General features: G+C 32.6%; 1 protein-coding gene across 17 annotated transcripts in view; it reads right to left on the bottom strand.

Annotated features, from left to right (window-relative positions):
• The window catches only part of Tbc1d5 (TBC1 domain family member 5), a 552,135-nt gene that overhangs the window by 377,966 nt on the left and 156,458 nt on the right, over positions 1–17,711 (bottom strand). The gene's annotated exons all lie outside the window — the stretch shown is intronic.

Genomic DNA, 17,711 nt, shown 5'->3' with positions numbered 1-17,711 from the left:
TTTTATCCAGCAGGTACATTAAGACATGTTAATAAAAATATTAATCTGTCATCTGAAAATCAGTATTTGTGTTTAAGACATGCTTTTATTAAGAATGTTTCTGCCGGGCATGGTGGCACCTGCCTGTAATCCCAGCATTCAGGAGGCTGAGGCAGGAGGATCGCTGTGAGTTCAAGACCAGCCTGGGATACACAATGAGTTCCAGAGCAGTCTGAACTACATAGTGAGACCCTGTCTCAAAAAACCAAAAAAAAAAAAAAAAAGGGGGGGGGGGGGGGGGATTTAGCTCAGTGGTTCGGCGGCCTCCTTGCAAGTGCAAGGATCCGAGTTCAATCCGGGGGACAACAAAAAAAAAAAAAAAAAGAAGAATGTTTCAAAAAAAAAAATGTTTCTAGACTTTTTGTAGCTACTACTGAGGGAAAGAAATGCATTAAATAGAAACCTGACAGAGAAAAGAACAGAGAATGGTGCAATCAGTTTGTTCCTCCACATAACAAAAAATCACATTATGATTAAAGCTCTGAATATAAAGAATTTACATTGAACTACAATGTCATTCATTTAATCTGATATAATGAAACAGACATACACACACACACACACACACAAAGTAAGCTACAGAAATAAACATTTAAAATAGTCACTTTCTCAACTCATTGAGATAACAGTCTTAGAGAAATCTAACAGGACTCCCCAAATATTTTGTATTTATTGTATTAAAAATATTTTAAATAGCAGTAATTTGAATAACTTAACGTTGTGGTTAAGTTTAAACCACTTGTAAAAATGATATTTTTTATTATTATCAAGCGGCAATTTCTTTTCCATATCTGATTTGTGCTACTATAGAAGAGGTAGGCATTTCAGTTCTGTGATGGTCAGAATGACTAGTTATAAAACATTTAAAAGTAAAGCACTTAACTAATCGTTGTTAATTTTAGGAGGCTTTTTCTACAATATATACATAAGTGTAAAAACATAGATAAACAGGTGATTGGTAAGAAAAGCAAACTTACAATTTTATGACAAGTTACTCTCCCAAAAGCACAGTATCAGCATTCAACAAATATCCAAAAGGTTGTAACCTTCACTCACCCAGTTTGATCTTTTCACAAAATAAATTAAAATACTAAAAATACAATTAATCCATTTAATTTTACTTTCCAACCTCTACTCATTTTCCCCAAGCTTGCAATAAAATAATCTAATGTGAAGGACAATGACCTCAAGGGTATCATATAGATTAGTATTTCATTTACATGAGCAAATGATATAGTATTTTAAAATCTCTTAAATCACTGAGTCTATTCCTTTCTGTGCTTTGGAATTGTTTCAATTATTTACCAGGAAAATATTTTATACTATGAATATATTTGAGTGGTAAGATTCCCTACTAAAACTGGACCATTTAAAAATATAAACTTTTCCATTATCTTGCCAATTGCTATCTGCATATGTTTAAGATCCTGATCCCAATGGCTTATTTTAGGGCCATAAATCACTGTAGTATAACGCAAAACTGTTAAAAACAGCCACATTTATCTAAATTGAAACATATCTATACAAGTTAACATAGAACTTAATAAATACTAAAATTTAAAATGTAAGTATACATGTATAAGGTACTTTCAAAAACATAGAAATTGTCCTCTTTAACTTTATCCAGTGAGGGTAAGAAATACTTTAATCTGTAATGCTTATATCATGGCCACAAATACGTCTGTGCTAAACCAAAATGCCATGAAAGAATTACAAATTTTTAATCTACTATGTTATACATCTAACAAGGCAATGCACTCATTGTGATTCACAAAATGGTATTTTGCCACAGAGAGCACTAACCTATGTGTGGACTTCACCAGGTACCCCATACATATAAAGCTTCGAAAAAGTAAACTATCATCAACTAGACTTTTACAATGTACCCACCAGATGTGACTATAAATTCTCACACTGTTCACATGAAACTGTAGAAAACTAACAAATGCAATACCCCAATTACTTCCTCCCACATCTAAAAGTGTAAAAATTTGGAAAACTATTAAAATTACTTAAAAGAACTTTCAGTATATAGCTGTACTTCAGAAACAAATGAAGGTTAAACAGTAAGAAAAGAGTAAAGTAGTGATATGTATGTGTATGACTGCACAAACACATATACATTATTTCTTAGAGAGGGGAGAGGAAGAGGGAAGAAGAAAGAGGAGAGAGAAGGAGGGAGAGATTTCCTCCCACAGTTACACCATTGCTTTGCAGACAACAAGCTAATTTGGGTTCCTATCATGCATCTGATCGGTCATACAGCAATACAAAACAGAAATAAGTAAAGACGACCATCTGCTTGTTAGCTGAAACTATAAAAGTATATCTTTTTAATAAACAATAAAATTAGTTTGACAGGGCAGAGACCACCTGAATAGAAAATCAAATATTTCATGTTATTTAAGGTGTATGTCTGCTGGCTATTAAAATACTCCTCTTTAATTTATTACAGCAACACACACAATACTCATGTCATCCTCATTTTCTAAATCAATAATCAGCACAGCATGCTTCATTAACAGTGACCAATCACGGATGAGCTGGGGATCTCATTTTACAACATGAGCATTCCTAAGACATAAACCATCTGCTACTTGTAGTAACAGAAAAATCAAATTAATCCATTCTTATCATGCATTCAGATTTTAAAGCAATTAAAGATGCTCTTAGTGTAATCGCAGCCACAGAAGTAGTTCTGTAATGAGGGAAGCAAACTCTTCACTGAACTTTCTGTCATTCTCAATACATTTGAAAACTTTACAAGCTTTCTGCACTCCAGTGGGCCATTGTTCTCTGAACACAGATGTTGAAAACAACAAGCAATTTTTATTAAACATTTAATCTTTGTACATTTGAAGGAGTTTAAATACTGAACAGTGATCAAAACATAAAACATAAACACCAAAAATAACTGCATATTAAAATGAGGCACAATGTCTAGTTTAAAATTATAATAAGAAAAAATTCAGAGATGAGGTTTTTCTGATTTCTTAAACTCCTGCCCTCAATTCTTTTATTTTCTACCACATATGGTATATGTTGATAACATCTTTAACATCTGCAGCACCTGAGCAATGGCATAGGAAGCTTTGTTTCTGAGTAGTAATAATTTGTGTTTTTATGCAACTTTTCCTTAGCCCCAGAGTGTGTCTAATGTGAAAACTATTACTCAACAAACAAAATTTATGTACAAAGAGCATCAATGCTTCCAAATAATTAATACAAGGACCTATAATATTAAGAGGAAAGAACAGGGCTGGGGATTTAGCTTGGTGGTTCTGCTGCCTGCCTCGCAAGCACAAGGACCCAAGTTCAATCCCTAGTACCAAAAAAAAAAAAAAAAAAAAAAAAAAAAAGGAAAAGACAAAGATTCTAACAATCACAGAAGTACAAAAAAAGCAAGAGTCTTGAAAAACAACATGGTCGTGCAAATCTTTCTCCTGATCTTAAGTTTCAAAACTGTAATTCAAGAATTTTGGAATTTTTCAAAGAACTATCAAAATAATTACTATAGTTTTTAAGTAAGATAAAATTGTATATATTGTCCTTCCAAAATCAAACGGCATATTCTAAGATAAATAAGTTTGAGAACTACACAAAAAAAGACTGAAGATCATTCCTGAAGGCAACAGAAAGCAAAAAAGGTAAATAATGAAAGAAAACATTAATTCCAAGAGTACTTATTAATGATTTAACACATCTGGCACTATTCTAGGCCCTAGTACACAGTACTTAAGTCAGGGCCCTGATCAAATGAAGCTTAAATGCAAGTGGTAGGACACAGACAACAAATATAAAAACATCAGGTGGGGCTAAGAGAGATGATGAAAAATTTTAAAGTTGGCGTGATAGAGAGAGACCACAGGCTATTTTAGATTGGATATTCAGGTATCTGATGAGAAAGCACTAATCTGAGAATTGAGTGATCATAAAAAGGAGCCTGTCAAGGGAGCCTAGAAGAAGGCTTATTCAATAAGAAGAAGCCACTAATACAGAAGCTCAAGGCAGAAAAGAGTTTCAAGACAAACTTCAAAGTCCTTGGTCTGGAGAAATTGATATACTAACAGAAAATTTTTTTCGTTTATTAGCATCTTCATTTGATATTCATGTTCTAGCCCAAAATCCCGCCTAGAAGACAGAAAATACACTTTTGTATTACACTCAGTGCCAAACACAAGAGTAAATATTAGGTCTTACTCTTTACTGGATTAACAGATTGAGTACAAATATGACCTTGGGTCACCATATTTGAGGGAAAAAAAGGTGATTAACAAAGAAGAGGAATAGTGTCATGTGTCCCTCCTGTCATTTAAGGAAGTCTTCACAAGTAACTGTACATAGGTTAGCAACCATAAAAAGAAGTCCTTAACCAAAGCCATATGAACCAGCATTCTGTCATGGCTCATGTCTCAATATAATCCCAGAGTCTCAGGTGGGGGTGGTTGGATCTAGGTGTGTAATGCTGGGATCAGGATGCAATGCTAGGATTGAGGGTGTGAATGCTACCCACCCTAAGGGAAGATGGCCTGGATAAGATATAAGGGACAGAAAGAGGCTTGTCACTTGTTGCTTGCTGCCTTCTGCCTTCCACCTTCCTGTCCTGCAACGTCCCTCTGCCATGCCACCCTACCTTGGAGCCAGCCAGTTATAAACTGAAATCTCTATACACTGTGGACTACAATAAAGTTTTTGTCCTTTTCTTCCTGGATGAAGGAGATTTTGTCTCAGCAACAAGAAAACTAAGACACATTCTCATCTTTTAAAGTGTCCTTTGTAAAACTAAAATGAGATTCCATTTTTCACTTAAGGGAAAAATTCCTGGAAAAATACAAAATTCTAGCAGTACCTAGCAGAAAGATTAGGCAAGAGGATGGCAAGACTAGGAAAGATATTTATAGTGACAGCAGAAAATGGTACAACTCCAAGGAAACAAACTTAGTGATATCTAACAAACCTATAAACATATTTTTCCCTTGATCCAGAAAATTCAAACAAAAAGTAATATTCTAAATAAAGTCATTTGGCAATAAAATTTAACTTCATTTAAATAAAGCTATTTGCATTCTTTATTGAGGCAATAGTGTGAATAATCACACATTTTCTATTAAAAATAGTAACGCGTATTTACCAGTGTCCACTGAAGTATCATGTAATTTTTTTTGTTTTTTAAATACCGGGGATCGAACTCAGAATCTTGTGCTTGCAAGGCAGGTGGCAGCACCACTGAGCTACATCCGTGGCCGTCATGTAATTTTGAAACATTTATCATGACATTTCTAAACACTGCAAAATTGTGAATTCTGAAACAATTATCTCCTCCCCATGGATTTCAGATAAAGAACTGAGAACTTATATATAGGACCTAATACTTATAGAAGCAAAATGCTGAAAACAATCCAAGTGTTCACTCAAAAAAGTAATTGGTTGCATCAACTATGGACAATTGCTGTTACTTTCCTTTACATTTTATCAACATCTACTTCCTAAATACCTAACCTTCTATCTGTGTAATTCTGTTTATATGGCATATCGTTTTTTTTCATTATCAGTTTTTAAAGAAAGGAATACAAAGACATGTGTCACAGGATTCTGGCTCCACAGAAGGATAGTACACTTGGTGAGAAGTGCCCATGATATAAATCTAAGATTTCAAAATGGAGAGTTTGGCCAGTACAAATTCTCCTTAAGCAAAACCTGCTCGCTCGCTCACTCTCTTCCCCTCTTCATATACACACACACACACACACACACACACACACACACACACACACCATATACCTATATGCCTAATATACCAATCCACCATCCTTTCACAAGGAATATACTCAGAAACATCTTTTGAAAACAATCTTTTCTAAAAAAATGACAATATAACTCACACAGGTGTAATATGAGTCCTAAAGGCCCTTGTAGCTAATGAAAACAGTGGGCAAGCAGCATTATATGCCTTTAAAGGATAGTGAGAAGGCAAAATAAAACATTGCAGTAGATAGAACTTTTTATTTAAGTGGCTTATTCTGAACATATTCTGGTTTAGCAGAAGCACACAGATACAACTGTACTTTTATTGTTACTATTCTTCTGTTCTAGAAAACCAACAAAGGAAGCTGGGTGACAATGGGTAACATAGGCTCTTAATTCTCTCCCATCATGTAGCAGTTTTTGTAAACTTGGGTGCTGAGTAAAAGCTTCATACTAAGGGGATTTCGCCTGAATCCTAAATAGCATGCTGAATTTGGTATTAGAAAACATCCACTTTCTCCATAACATCATTCCATATTAATGCCATTAACCCTTCCTTGCAAATCCAAAACCCCCAGTTATTCTCTTTTCAAATATTTAACATATATGCTAATTTTTCTAATACAAATTGATAGCTAATGTATTGTTAAATGACATGAAATTAATAGTTCTTTACCTACTATAAAGGAGCAATCTCTAATAGTGTAAAATTGATTTGCATTATTTATATTTTCACTGTCACCATCATCTCCTATTTAAGATTACTGTTAGACAACTCAAGTACTCTTTATTGCTTACTGTGACATTAGAACAGCTACTAAGCCTATCTCCTCACCACTTCCAGTGTGTCCACACAGTAATACCCCAATTATCTCCATAAGGATGGGGTATAATTATGGCATGCCTTGTTGCATACTATTCTTTACAATCCCTTAAATCTCATTAGAATGAAACTTCTCATAAAGGACAATTTAAAAAAGATATTCTTAAATCATTTCCAAGTTTTCAAAAGTGTAACTCATTTTCAGAATTTGATAATTCAATTATTTTTATTAACAGATTACTTAGGAACATATTTTATAAATGATTATTCTTGGACTATGACACTCCATAAGTAAGCATTATTAACTGCCATTCAAACAATTGACATTCCAAAGTGACTATTTTTTTTCATTTTTGTGAATACAAAGGAAGGATAATCAAGTAGAAGGAACATTTAAGACGTTGGAAAACACATAGGAAAAGACAAAGAAACTTTACATCTTTATATTGCTATAAAATTTATGTCACATAATCTAAAGTACAATCCTCCCTCAATATAAAATGAAATAAAAAATGCTTAACATTAACATGAATAAAAATATAGTTGTGTTGATAAAGGTTTTAAGTAATTAATCAAACAGGAGGTATCACTTATAACCTTTGATAAAAGAACTAGTTAAGTGTAAATCATCAATTGGCTATAATAAAAATTTTTAAATTTTCAATGAACTGTTCTTTAGAATTATGAGATGAGAATAAGGAAAAAGAACAATAGTAGTAGGATTTTTTCTCAGAGCTAAACTGATACACAATAGAATTAATAAACACTTGGTTTGGACATAATGACTTTACCAGTTTAAGAAGTTTGTTTGGCAATACACCACTTTTCTAAATAAAAATATATGTGCTTTGCAGATAATAAGCATTAAAACAAATATATTTTGCTTATTTTCATGGAAACTTCCATTAGTGGCCCATTGGGATTCTTTGTATTTGAGAATAAGCAGTAACTACAGGAAGATGAAATGAACTGAAATGCTAAATATTAATATTTTATAATTTGTCAGAACATGAATATCAGAAATTTAAATATAATACACATAGGATACAGACACAGAGAAAAGAAAACTATATGCCAAAATACCCAAACTACATACTAAAGTCTTGAATTCATGAGAATGGGTCAGACCTGGTTTCCTGATTATCCACTAGGACTATGTTGTGAAAACAGAATTTGCCATGATGCAAAACCTATTTGTTGTCAAGTAGAGGAGCCCATTTGTATGGCCCCAACAGACAGAATCTTCTCTACCTATACACACAAGGTCAGATTACATTTTTTTCAAGCATCTTTGTTTTGTTTTAATTCTACTTTGTAATGCCTTTAAAAGAAATTACAATCTATGAGTTTATAAGAAAAGAAAATAAATTCTCAAGTTTAATCTTTTATCCAAAATCCTGAGATTTGCTCTCAAAATGAATCTAACAATTTATTGAAACTTCTATTTAAACTCATGGAAACAGGAAAATCTAGATTTTTTTTTAAATGCCAAAAGGACTTTTCAAAGTTAGCTATATGAAAGGAAACAAGATAATCTTAATATTGTAAAAATATGGAGTCTACATTCCCTGACCACAATATAATTCCAGAGTTTTTTTATATAAAAAAATCCTTCTTATATAACCAGGAATTGAAAACAGTGAGTACATTTGTACATAGTTTATATAACAAATACTCTCTATGACAAATGAAACAATAAATTAATATGTTTGGCTTTGGGTGTCAATGGCTATCAACATTTAAAATTAAAATAACTGCCATGAGTTCAAGTCCAGCATGGGCTACATAGTGAGTTCAGGGCCAGAACTACTTAGTGAGACCCTAGCCCCCTGAGAACAAACAAACAGACAGGCAGACAAAACCCTTAAAATTAAAATGATGTATATGCCTCCTGATAAAAGGAACAATAGTACCAATAGTATTGCCCAAGAGACAAAACGGAAATCAAATCAAACTCTGATTCAACCCATCAACTTGGAGAAAATATTTAAGAAAATATTTAACTGTACCTTGAGCATAAAAATCAATAAAATCCTGACTTCAGGGAACTCTCCAAGTTAAACAACCTGCTTCTTCATAAAATTTCAATGAAATAAACTATATTTTAATAAGTTTACCAATTGAAGGTGGGGGAGTAGTTTTACTAGCAACGAACAAGGACATATAATCATACTCCTGAGATTTTTTTAAAATATGGGAGGTAGGGTGAGGAAATTTATTATATATGTAACTTTATGCCAACAAATTTGAAAATATAAGAAATGTAAGACATGATAGTTTTGTAAGAAAGAACTTTCATATTCAATCCAGTAAATTTGCAAATAACCTCAATATATTAGGCATGTAATGAAAGCTTTTACTCTCTACCACTACAGTTTCCCGACCATCGAGATCAAGATTGAAAATGGGTACTTTTTAACAAATCTTCAAGGAACTGATCACTGTGTAATGTTTAAACTGCTTTATAATTAAGAAACAAAAAAGGAAAACTGTCCGATGAATTTTTTGTTAGTGTGATCCTAATACTATAAAACAAGATAAAGAGAACACTAGAGGAATGATCTCATAACACACCAAGACCAGAAGGAACTTTTCTCTCAAGGTTTGAGGACAAGGGCAAATTAATGATATAAAAAATATTAACTGACTTTACAAGTCACCTAAACTAGGAAAAACTGTAACAACAGTTGGTTGAATCTGGAAAATTTTAGTAAAATTTAATCCTCCTTCATAACTTAAAAACAAACTAAGCAAGCAAAAAATAAGACTTTTAAATTCATCAAGAGCTTTTATTAGGAAAAAAACACAGGCAGCATTTATAGTGGCAAAACATAAATGGACGTCTCTTTCTATTCAAAAACAAGGATAATGGCTACTGACACAAGTGCTATTAATCTATCAAACATAGTTGGAGAGATTTTTAAACAACCCTATAGGAGCAAAATAAATGGTAAGTGCATATTCTAAAAAGAATAAATTATAACGTGCCTATGAAATTATCTACAAACCAAGATAATCAATTTTACAGAAACTTTATGAATCATGAGTATGACTGCATGACTTTAAAAAATACACTAAAAATTCCTCAAAATTCTATTGAGTTGTAGGTCACAACTGTGTGAAACGTCAGCCAAACTAAAAATAGTCATAAGAAAAATAACCCAACATAACAGCAGTAGCAAAATTATTATACTTGAAAAACCTACATGAAGATATGTAACTTGTTTGAGAAATTTAAAAAGCACTAGATTTAATCACGATGTATGACATAAACCTAGATAAAAATATTCATTACTGGAAAGATAAGAATCTTCCTCAAGTAACCTACAACTCTAAAAATCAACAATTTTAAGAAAACCAATAAATTCTTAACAACATGAAAGGAATAAATTTGTAAGGTAGAAAACCAATAAATGTACAGTTACTTAAAGCATAAAATAGACAAACAGATCAACCAATTAAGTTCAAAACTGATCCATTAACTATATCACAATTTAGAATATGATAAAGGAATTTTTTGGGGGGGTACTGGGGATCGACATGGGTCCTTGTGCTTGCAAGGCAGGCGGCAGAACCACTAAGCTAAAACCCTGGCCCAAAGGGATATCTATTGATTGATTATGAGTAAAGACAGTTGCGTGGATACACTGATAGGCAGAAACACATTACTGTCTAAAATTGGAGAAATTATACAAAGAATGCACAAATGAGGAAAGAATATAACAGATTTAATTTTAACCCTGTCAAATTTGAGGCATCCTTGTGGAATCCAAGTAGAGACACAAAGTAAAAGTATCACTCTGCAGTTCATAGTAATGGTTTTGGCTGGAGGACATTGGTAAATGAAGTCATGGACACAGAAGACATTGCCAAGAGGAAGGTAGTGTGAAAAGAAAAGCACTCATTCTTGAAGAGGATAAACACAAACAGGAAATGGGAAATCTAGGAAGGAGTGTGTAACAATATAAGAGCAAGGGCAAAATATTGCAATATAGAGAACAGGAAAACTTTAGGTCTAAAAAGGTTCACTAGGACTGTCAAAATACATTCTGCACTATGTAGAGTTGTAAAAGAGATTCACAACGTGAACCATCAAGTGAAGCATGCCAATTTTAAAACAGTATCTTTAGAAAGAGCTTATTTATATAAAATTTAGAATAGAAAATGAGAAAGGCAAATGAAACCACACCATTAAAAGTAAAAAGGAGCCAGGTGTAGTGAGAGGCAGAGGCAAGAGATTAGACTGCTGTGAGTTCAAGGCTAGCCAGGGCCACTTGGTGAATTCAAGGCCAGCCCGAACTATATTATGAGACATTGTCTCCAAAAAAAAAGTGCTTTAGAAGGAAAAATTCAAACAAGAAATGACGACCATCACTAGGGAAAGAATTACAAGTGGTTTTTAATATTATAAACTTTTGTACTGTTTCACCATAGTAGAAAAAACACAGAGCATTTATCATTAACAAAAAAATAGGCTAGCTATGGTGGCACAAACCTAAAATCCAGCATAAACTACAGAGCAAAACCTATTCTCAAAAAACAAAAACAATACAGCTTAATTTGGAAAAACAAACTAGAGGGAAAACATGAGTTCTGAGAGGAGAGGGTGGGAGGGATGGTGGGGAGAGGGAGAGAGGTTTGTATTTTTTTTAAGTTTAAAACAAATCTTCACTGGGTCCCTTTTAAATTGATAGCACTCTTACTCTTATTAACATTTATTATGAATTGATCACAGTGTTGAAAACACTAGGAAGGGGTACAAGTATAAATGCCACTCTTAAGGAGCCAACAATAATTCAACATAATGAGTGTATATATAAAAGTACTAAGGAATGTGCAAGTTAAAATATTTTAGAAAAGAACTACATTTGAGCTTGAAGAAAGGTTAGAAAGGAGTTCTAGTCAAGGTCACTGAATTAAAAAGGAACAGAAAAGCAAAAGCACTTAAGGATATGTTTCAGAAGAGGCAGTACTTAGAATGTAATTAAAAATATATCCACTGGGCTTACTGGTTCCCTGTATGATATCATCAAACAATCACCTCCCTCTTATGTACTCAGCATCAAGACATAGTTATCTTTTTTTTTCCCTGTATGCATTTTGAAAAATTAGCTCTAAACAACAACTCATGAGTACTCAAGTCTTGAGCACCCTGCTTGTAGATTTTAATTTTGAATCTGGGACACTGTGTAGTAACACTAAACTACTGAAAGAATAGGAAGGAAAGTAGACAGGGAAAGAGTGAGAGAGGGAGGGAAAGAAAGAAATTCAAGAATCCAATTAATAGCATATTAGTTTTTAAGTTTTTTGTTTTGTTTTTACTTTTGTTTTTTGGTAGCAGGGATCAAACTCAGTACCTTGCGCTTATGAGGCAGGCAGTGGCACCACCAAGCTAAATACCTGGCTGTAGTTGTTAAATTTTTGTGTAATCTTTGGAAATTATATGAAAGAAAAATGAAAATTTGGAAAACACTAAAGTTAATTTTTTTAATTGGCTTAAGTAATCCCTATTCCCTAACACTTGGAAAAAATATTTGGTTGTTATTTTATGAGTAGTGTACTGTCCATGAGGCCTGTTCCTTGGGAAACTCTTTTAAGATACTGACTAAAAACAGTGACTACAGATTATTAGCAGCTTAATCCTATAGTCATCACCTTCCTGAAAAGGTTAGTAGCTAAGTAAGAATTCCCCAAATTCCATTAGCTAATTAATTCAGTCACACTGTTTGAATCCTATGTTAAAAATCCTTAAGGATTATCAGTTCATGTATTATCCTGGTTCAAATCAATAGCTAGTAAAAAACAAAACAAACAATAACAACATACTGATTAGTCAATTACCACACTTTTTTCTAAATATTTTTCATACACTGCTATTTCAGAGGAAGAAAGACCATAACCATTACAGAAAAAGTAATCAGCACCACCACTTTCTTTGAAAAATAAATATATACACAGTTAGCTGTTTAAATAAAAGTCCTGGGGCCAGGGATTTAGCTCAGTGGTGCCACTGCCTGCCTCACAAGTACAAGGTCCTGAGTTTGATCCCTGGTGCCAAATAAATGAATGAATGTCCTGAAAAGGTGCAACATAACAGAAAATCAACTTTAAAGAAAACCCCAATTCTATTTTCACTTACAGTTTGGTTAAAAACCACTGAATAACCTTTGTTTATATAGTAATGTATTTATTGCCCCAGATAAAACAATGTAACACAACTGATGTGTATTTTATATGCTTTATAAAAGAAATGAGCTCATCTTATTCCTTTTTTTTTTTTTTGGTACCAGGGATTTAACTTGGATCCTTACACTTGCAAGGTAGGCGGCAGAATCACTGAGCTAAATCCCCGGCCCTCATCTTATTTCTTTCTAAGAGGTATCATTCCAAATTAGGGTAACTTACCTTCGTCAATTTAGCTTTTCTTTTTATAGAAAGGGCCTATATTACATTTTATAAAATTTGCCAATGAAAATACAGCCCCATACTTTCACAAAGGGTAGAAATATTAAGAATTCATTTTCCAATAATGGCTACCTGTATTCTAAGTAGCAACACATTTTTTCTTTAAAGTTCTATGTAATTTCTATAGTGCAACAACCTTCCAATGTCACAACACCGTAGCACAATATTTAAAATCACTTTTTTAAACACTTAGATTTCTAAGGGGAAAAAATATAAATCAAATGTCACACTAAATTGACAATTTCTCTTTCAATATGAACGGAAAAATCACTTGTTCTCTTTCCTGAACAAATCAAACTTTTCTAAACACATTGTGATATGTAGATAATGAGATCTCAGGGCCAAGGATTTAGCTCAGTGGTGCTGTTGCCTGCCTCACGCTCAACTCAGTTACATGTAAGATAAGCTTAAGAAGTTAATATATTATTACATAAGTATTTCATACATATGAAACGTCCTGCACTGTACATCTAATAGTTTACTGTACACACATGGTAAATACCACCTTTCCAAAAAGAACTATGACATCAAAATACTGCTACAGTTTGGATCTCAAGTGTCACCGTCCTCTCCCACAAATGGCCCATGTAGTAGAGGCTTGTTTCTCAGGCTGGTGTTACTGGGAAGTAGTGAAGCTTTGATTAAGAGGCAGGGCCTAGTGAAAAGTCATTAGGTTATTGAGGGAATGCCTTTGAAGAGTTGTGAGACACCTGTCTATCCTGTTTCTCTTTCTCTCAACTTTCGGGTCATGTGGCAAGCAGTTTTGCACCATGTACTCTATGATGTACTGCCTTACCACCGGTCTAAAAGCAATAGGGTCAACCAATCATGGAATGGAACATCTGAAATTATAAATCAAAACAATCTTTTCTAAGTTGACAATGAAGGTATTGGTTATGATGAAAAACTAACAGGCAGAGAATAATTAAAACACTGAAATAGACAAACCACTACTAAAAACAAACCAGCTTACTGAAGGAAACATAAATGACAGCCACAATTTCAAAGATTTGACAGCTACATTTCATGGAGCCCCTGTAGAAAAAATCTTGAAATTAGTAAAATCAAGATTTTCTATTTACTTTTTACTATAAAAAACTGACTTGGCTTTCAAAATAAGAACTTCAAAAGCTAAGAAATAGTAACGCGAACTGAGTTTTAAGGTAATGATACTAACAATTATAGTAAATTTCAAATAAACTACATTAATACTAAAATTTTAAAACCTGTTCCTTTCCCCACTTCTTGCTCCCTTGTTTTTCCTGTATTTCTCTCCCCATCGGTACATGGGTATGTGAAACTGTCAAGCTGATAATCAAAAATTAATAAAGTCTTTCATAAACAAATTTAAAAGACTTCCCCAATTAGCTGACATTTACTCTTTGAAGATGGAAATTTTGTTGATCAACTTTACTATTTGTAGATTATTTTGGTAAAGAAGAAGTTTTGTCTCTTTGTTAAATTCAAGTGTCAAAGGAATACCTCAAATAAATAACGGAATGGTCATCCTACGATTTCATCTCCTAAATCACAATTATATAACATTTCTTATGCCTATATCTTTACCAATAAATAAATTTCAAATTTCCTAACATGATACTAGTAAAACATACTAAACTTCATAACAATCATATAATTCAACAATATAGTCCCCTTAAAAATAAGCATAAAGCAATCCATTTTGATTCTAAATAGACATTACTGATCTCAGACTTATGTTCAATATTTAAGAGTCCACAAAAGAATTGCCAAAATGAGTGAAATGTTTCACAGTCCTTATTTGAGAATAACCTGACTAAAGCAGACCACTCACTAATAAAGTGCAACTTAATAAATCATGTGGAATCTTATTTTGTTCACACCCTTACTAACTCCTAGCACCATCTGTTACCATCAAAACTATATGACAAGATATGATATATAATTAATAGGTAAACAACAATCTAATTAAAATGGACAAATACTCCATGTTCCTGCCATTTGGGAGCTCTAATTACAGACTAAATTTTAAGCTTGAATTAAATATTTAAGCTGGAAAATTAACTTTCCTTCTCGAGCCTTGAATACATTAATACAGATATGTGAAGCGACTTCCTGATGGGAACTTAAACATGTAATTTAGTTTCATCAAAGCAGTTACTAATTGTTAAGCAGCAGTACCTTACCATATGTACACAATAGCTATTTAGAGCTGAAAAGGTGTTCTAAAGCACCCCTCTGCAACCTTTTCCTGACATAAATATAAAATGTATATATAGCACAGCAGTTAATATTACACACTGAAAATAAATTAGTCTTCAGCCTTCATGCTTTCAGAAGACAATCAGAAATTTGTCTAAATAAACAAAATACTGTCTAAGCATTAGACAAAATGTATGCATAGAAGACCAAAAGATATTCAAGGGGGAAAAAACCATTAAAATATGAAATTCTCAGATTGCACAAAACTAATTAATAATGAATATCCCCTGACCTACTGAATCAAAATAACAACTAAGACAGTTTACTAGTTTTCCTTTTCTTCCTAGCTCTTAGAACATAGCAAGCTTTGAACACAATGTTCTAAAAAACATTTAAAAAAGACAGTCACGTAAATGTGGACCTTTTTCAGTTTTTTTTTTTTTCCATTTTGAATGTAGAAAAAGATTTCAGAATAAATGGCCCTAATAGGCAACTGTTTAAGAAAATATTTCCAGGAATATAAAAAATATACCTTTTCTACATTGCTATTTTACATATAGCAAATAAAATGAAAAAGCAAGAAAGAGACAAGAATGGCTAAAGAAGTATCATTTTTTATTCTTATGTTATTCTAATTCTTTATAAACATAATAACAGGCCAATTATTTTAATAATAGTTTGATTACAAGACTCCATTATCATTTTCTTTCTTTCTTTTTTTTTTTTTGGTACTGGGGGATGAACTCTGGTCCCTGCACTTGCTTGCAAGGCAGGCAGCAGAACCACTGAACTAAATCCCCCGCCCTTCCATGATCATTTTCAAGGGATTGGTAGAAAGTGCTTTTGTTGTTACATTAAATATTTTTTGCTAAGCATTAAGTAACAATACCAAAACAATAAAAGATTTTTATAATTACATCGGAAAAGTAGTACATTGTACTATTTAACATTCAAAGTCAATAATATACATGTAACAAGTGCTATAATACACAGCCTATATTTGAAATTATTACTAGATGACTGAAATTTAAAATGACATAACATCCGTATTTAAGAATAAAACTTTTTGATTTTCAGTACCAAAAAAAGAATAAAACTTTGTGTTCTCTTTTGGCAAAAGAAACATTTAACATATTATAAATAATTTGTTTTAGGTTTTTGCTCAAGGATATCATTATTGAGTTTTTTCTTTCAATATCCTTTATCTGTCCTATCTTAAAATTGTCGAAGTTTTATGCATGCTTAAATTTTCATTCATATAGTATGTAGCACTTGATACTCCTGATATACTAGTAATGTCCAACTATCTAAACATAAAGATGCAGTTTAATTTCCAAATGAAATACAGATCTACCTCACACACAGAGAAACTGATGTGCTTTTATTCATCATTAATCTACAAAACACAGATACACTTATTCAAAGACACCTTGCAACTATTGAAAAGATTCATACAGATTTGCAGCCAGAGACTGGCAAACCCCTAAAGAAAGAGGTCAGGAGCACATTTTAAGTTATTGTTTGAATTATTTATTTTCATGTTATTTTACATCATATAAAGATGTTCAAATGAGAATACATGTTACTGAAAGACAAAAACCCGGCCCTAAAATTTTGATGGATTTATAAAATCTGGCTGGTTCACATTTAAGCATTATGGCTCCTTTCTGATATTAAATCAATCAAATGGATAACAGAAGTTCCTCCATAATGCAGGCTAGAAAAGTCTATTCAATTTTATTTAAAATCTGTATGCTGTAAAAGTACATGTCATAGAATTTACTAGAATGACAACTATACAGATATGAAATTCATGACATATTGATTAAACATATTGAACTGGATTTAAAAACCAGTTTATATAAATGATTATAATAGTCTATATTATGTTTAGCCTTGAGGCATATGGTAGTAAATTTGAATTTAATTATAAATAAATCTACATAAATAAAAAAGTTCAGTAATTTTTATCCCCCCTGCATATGAAACAGAATTAATAAAAAACAAGAGGACTGTACAATTGTACTTTTGAAATGTACTTGAGGCTGAAATTCAAACAAACCAGAAATCTAAGTTTGGTGTTTTTGTATTTGGAGACATGGCCTCGCTACATATGTAATTCAGGCTGGCTTTGAACTTGTGGCACTCTTCCTGCCTTGGTCTCCCAAGTGCTAGAATTACAGGCATGCACCAAAATGCATAGCAAGTTTATTTGTTTAAAAGCAGCCAAAGAATGGGTGACTTTTATCAAGGAGAATATCAATGATATTCTAAATATCATAAAGAATATCAATGATAAAGAATACTAAAAATAAAAGTAAATATATATATATAGAGCTCACCATTTACCACACAGTCGATGAAGCACTGATTCTGAACCACTGTGAACCTGTAATTCATCATTTTTCTTTGGACTGGCTGGCCGTGGCTGGCAGTGCCAGGGATCAGGCTCGGGATC

The sequence above is a fragment of the Fukomys damarensis genome, unplaced genomic scaffold, assembly GCF_012274545.1.
Source record: "Fukomys damarensis isolate Sample0158 unplaced genomic scaffold, DMR_v1.0_HiC HiC_scaffold_28, whole genome shotgun sequence".
NCBI lineage: Eukaryota > Metazoa > Chordata > Mammalia > Rodentia > Bathyergidae > Fukomys > Fukomys damarensis.
The sequence above is the reverse complement of the archived record's forward strand: the minus strand, read 5'-3'. Positions and strand labels throughout refer to the sequence as shown.